Source organism: Pan troglodytes, chromosome 5 (genome assembly GCF_028858775.2).
Source record: "Pan troglodytes isolate AG18354 chromosome 5, NHGRI_mPanTro3-v2.0_pri, whole genome shotgun sequence".
NCBI lineage: Eukaryota > Metazoa > Chordata > Mammalia > Primates > Hominidae > Pan > Pan troglodytes.
The window spans coordinates 9,638,595-9,644,045 of record NC_072403.2 but is presented as its reverse complement, the minus strand read 5'-3'; positions in this window follow the sequence as shown (position 1 = coordinate 9,644,045).

The following is a 5,451-nucleotide window of genomic DNA, read 5'->3' as shown; positions in this document are numbered from 1 at the left end:
AAAAATATACAAAAGAACCATGGATAACAGCAATCAGGAAATAACTTTTAAGCAAAGGAAGGAATAGAATATAATAGAACATAAAAAGGAAAAGAACAATGGACTTAAAAATTAGCCAAATAGAAATTCTAGAAAGAGAACTTGTGGCCACTGAAACAATAATCTTTCACAGACAGGTTGAGCAATAGCTTACATGAAACTGAAGAGAGAATTGATTAACTGGAAGGTATAGCTGAAGAAATCATCTAAAACAGAACACATTTGTGATAAGAGATATAAAATACAGAAATAAAAATAAAAGATGTGGAGGATAGAAATAGAAGCCCCAGTATTAATCTATGGGAATTCTAGAAGGTGAAAACAGAGATAAACAGGAGGAGCGGGGGTCAAGTAGAAAATAGCTGAGATTCTAGAACTCAGGACAGGACTCCTTATATCAAAAGCTGTGCCAAATTCCAAGGGAAACAAACTAACAAGCAGAATAACACAGATGAAGTTATGGAAAGCCAAGGAAAAGAAGTTTTAAAACTTACTGAAGAAAAAAACTAGTGAAAAAAATTTTTGAAGAAAGTCACAATCAGATTCCTCATTAGCAATTACAAATGTCAGAAAGCAACACAATGATATCTTCAAAGGGATAAGAAAGATAATTGAAAACTTAAACTTTTGTAACTAGCAAGTCCATCATTCAAGAGGGAGGGTAAATTAATACATTTCAAATGAATAAAATCTTAAGAGATTTGACTACTCACTGAATCCTTGCTCAAAGAACTACTAAAGGATGTACTTTATCAAGAAGAGACGTGAATCCACAAAACAGTCTGCTGGTAGATTCACATAAAATTGGCTCTTAAACTTTTAATCATAACTCACTCTGGAGGGAATGTTTAAAACATGATGAAATGTTAATACTTAATAACACATGGAAGGGGAAGGATGGAAGGGGCTTAGATGTCCTTGCCTTTTTGAGAATTAAGACAAACATATTTATTAGCTTGTTGCTTTATTTAAAATATGAATTTATGAATACATGTCAAAAATGTCATAACTACAAAAAGAATGGAGACTAAATATTTAACCTCAAAAATTATAGAAGAAAAGAAGACTTGATACAATAGAAGGCAGGAAAAAAAAACAAAAGGATAAGAGGGAAAAGTCATGGTAAATAGAAAACAAAAAAGTAGGTGGTAGAATGAATCCAAAAGTATTAGCCATCCAATAAATGTAAATAAACTCATCTATTTCTAAATAAAGACTCTGAAATTGGATGAAAAAGAAAATTGAGCCCATTGATGTTGCAAGAAACACACCAAAACTTTAATAATCCAGAAAGACCATCACTAATTCAAAGAAAAGTGACATAGCAAAGTTCATATCAAAAAACAGAATAGAAGAAGAGCACTAATAGGATAAAGGAAGTTATTAATTAATGATCACAGCCACACTCCAACATGAAGATGTGAAAGTGGTGAATCCATATACCTTTGAAACACAGCCTGAAGTATCAAAACAAAAATGGACCCAATTACACAGGGGAATGAATTGACAAACTCACAACGATAGCTGGAGATTTTAATGAACATGCCAGACACTGTTAGTTGCCCTCTTTTTTCACTTGCTACCAGAACATCATTCTCAGGGGGTGGGGGAGTCACTTGCTCCAGGAAGGCCTTGAGTTGGCATTTAGAAGAAGTTTCCTACCTAGAACTTCTAAGGCACGTTTTTCTTTGTTTCCCCAAAGATGTGTTTTACATGGATTGTGTTGATTTTTTTCCTTCCTTCTTATATAAAATTAACAAGAAAAGAAAGAGCACTTGGAGGTCTGCTTGGAGATCTCTGAGGTTTTTCACAGACACAATGTCCCTATTTGGGAGCCTCAAAATACCAGACTAACATTGCTCAAAGCAGCTTTGGGAAGAGGGCAGGTGTCTGAGATGCTGAGAGGCCAACTGAGCAATTTTTTAGCTGGAACCACGGGCCACACCAGGAACAAACCACTGGACCAAATTGATTCAGGACACCTGCTCTGGACCCAGTTTCTTCTCATGTCTCCTCACCCCTAACTCTGCCCACCACCTCCCACTTCCTCTCTGTTCCCCATCCCATCCCAGGTTTGTATTTAAATTTCTGCATAATGCATGTGCTCTGCGTGTTCTGAAGTACTTTCTATCAAGTCCTTCATTTTAAAAGTGTTTCTTTTAAATGAAGCTATGCATAACCTCTTTTTGAGGCTCTCTTTGGCTTTTCTTGCACAATTTTAAATTGACCAGGTCTACTTGCAAAAATAAAGACAGTTTTTCTGCTCTTTGTTCTAAGTCTCCTTAATTTTGCTTCTCACATGGCATTTGTGCTTCAGTGAAATTTACCTCTGAGCTGTTGCCATGGTAACCAGGGGTCTGCCTTAGTGAAACAAATCTGTGACATGTAAATAAATGGGGATCAGGGCAATGTATAGCAACTTTATTCACTCTATGTCTTACTGGCAATTTGTCATATTAAAAGCCACCATGATATTTTAATGTCCTTCACAGGTTTAATCAAATTAAATTTCCGTTCATACAGAATACACCCTGGAATCAGGTACTATGGCTAAGGAAATCCATCGGTTCATTGTTATGTGTTGTGTTAGCTAGCTCCCAAGAGGAGCAAGCTAACACATCCTGGCTTCCCATCCTGCTAAGCCATCTATCCCTTATGCAATTCCCTTCCTCATTTTACTGGGGTTGGTCTTTGTGATCAATGCAATACAGCATGAGGAATGGAATGCCACTTCTGATATTAGGTTACAAAGACTGTGGCTTCCATCTCTCTCATATCACACACTTTGGGGAAGCCAGATGCTATTGCATGAGGACACTGAGGCAGTCAATGGAAAGTCTCATGGGACAAAGAATTAAAGTCTCTGGCTAATAACCAGTGAAGACCTGAGGCCTACCAGCAATGATGCTGCCTGGCAACAGGTCGCCCAACAGTTGAGCCTTCAGATGTGACTGCAGCCCTGGCTGACATCTTGACTTCAACCTCATCAGAGGCCTGGAGCCAGAAACTACCCAATAAACTCCTCCTGGATTCCTGACTCACAGAAACTATGAGATAACAAATGCTTGTTTATTTAAGCTGCAAGTTCTGGGGTACTTTGTTTTGCAGCAATAGATAACCAGCACACCATTTTAAATTACAACAACATAAAGATATCACAAAACATACTTATTACCAAAGGTAAATTTAAAGTAATTTGATCTTTCTTTTGTTCAGGAGATACTTCTAGATCTCACAGTCTGAGGCTTATCACCATGAACGCTTAGTCTCCCCCACCAGCAGACTAATGGCTCCTTGCGAATGGAGTGGGGACTTGTTCACTGGCACCCCTATTGCCAAACCCATGCTTGGTACAGAGCGTATGCCTGGTGACTATGTCCTGAGTTCTTGACTTGATTGCATGGTAGGATCCAGGCATAGGCTCTGTGGCAGAGTCCCCACTGAGCTTACACCAGGCTCCGGAAGGAGCTTTCCTGAATGAATTCTTTGCATTGTCTAATTGCCTATTTGTCTCTATTTCTTAAGAGTTAATAAAAGGGAATGAATTATTCATACACAGCAACAACATGGATGAATCTTAAAATAATTGTGCTTAGTGAAAGAAGCCAGACAAAAAAGATTACATACTGTATGAGTTCATCTACATATAATTCTAGAAAAGTCAGACTAATCTATAGTGACAGAAAGCAGATCAGTGGTTGCCTGAGGTGGGAGGTGGGGAGAGGGTGAGATTATAAGGGGCATGAGGAAACATTTGGGGGCAATGATTATGTCCACTAAGAAAACAAAGGAGCAGGTGGGTCTAGAAGCATCTCCTGTCTCCAAATCCTGAGTTCTCTCCACTCTACTCTGTGTCATCCAGCCATTGGCTTCCTGCTGCTTACAAAAGGTCTTCAGCAGTATCAACAAAAAAATATTTTTTAAACAGAGAAGGAATTAGCTCTACTATGGCTTTCAATTGCTTAGATTCTGATGAAATGGAGATGTGCTTGGCCAATCTGAGTTTGTGGCGTGTCACTGATAAAATGGAGCTACTCAGCTGCTTAAACACAGAGGCTCCACTGCAAAGCCGTTTTAGCAGATGGGCCTTAGTACCCCAGCTGTCTCTCCACTGCCTGCGCCGTAGGCACTGCCCATGTACCCCTTGACCCCATGGAGCTCTTCGACTTCCTAGGGTCCCTATGCCCCTTCCTGCTAAGCATAGAAAAGGACATACAAAGGCTGCCACTTTCCCCAAGAACAATGAAAGTGTAAAGCAGGTAGTGTCTCCTCCGCTTAATTGAAATGGTTTCCTTTCTCTCTGCATTCTTTTTTTCAGCAGACTTTTTGAGTTCGGTGGGCACCTCTTCAGAGGACTCAGGAAGTTAGACTCCCTCACTAACATCTTTGCCTTTCAGACACACCCAGCTCAGTTCCCCCTTCTTCTTACCCTTCCTGTCTCCTTTCTTTTACTTGGATATTCATGTCTTTTGTATGAGGTTTGGCTTTCCCACTTTGGGGTCAGAGCAACCCAAGTTAAAGTCCTGGCTCCAAATGACCTTAGGTGTTAACACTCCTAAGGAAGCTTTAGCTTCCTGACCTGCAAAATGGGGATTAGTAAGCTTGAGCTCAGAGGATTGTTACGAGAGTGAAATAGGATCGTGCAGGTAAAGTTTAGTCCACCTACAGTTTAGATGCTGGCCTAAGGTTAGCCCAGCACCTGGTACCTAATGAGCGCTTAACACATGTTAAATATTAGATTTGATGAGTCGCAATGGATTATAATAGAACCCATGTGAACATGTGAACCTTCGTGTTTCTCCGTAGTAGATTTTGGACTTCCACCTATCAAATTTGCTATATGCATTTATCACATTCACTGGCCTACATGCAGCTTTCCACGTAATTTTTCCAATAAAATAAAAGGAATTTGTTGTCATTGTTATGGTTGTTAACAACTCCTTGAACCACATTCCACATGAGAACTCTAAGTCCTAGCCAAAGTCTCTTAGCCATAAAGTCTCTTCCTTTATGGGAATATCAAAATACTGCTTAAATAGCCATTCCAGCAACAATTTCCTATCCCAATATTAATACGTATTGTATTTAATAATATAAACATTATATTTTATATTTAAACATATTATATATAAAACATATTTTATATTTAAAATATTAAATATAATGTTTATATTAAATATATAATTTATAACATTTATTAATCATTTTATTATTAATTAATTAATAATTTTATTTATTAATTAATTAAACATTTATTAATTATTAAACATTTATTAATCATTTTATTATTAATTAATTAATGCATGAAAATATATGCATTTTCAACATGGTAGCTAAAAAAAACCAATATACCTGTCATTTTTCCTCATTATTATTATTATTATTTTGGATGCAGTTTTGTTCTTGTTGCCC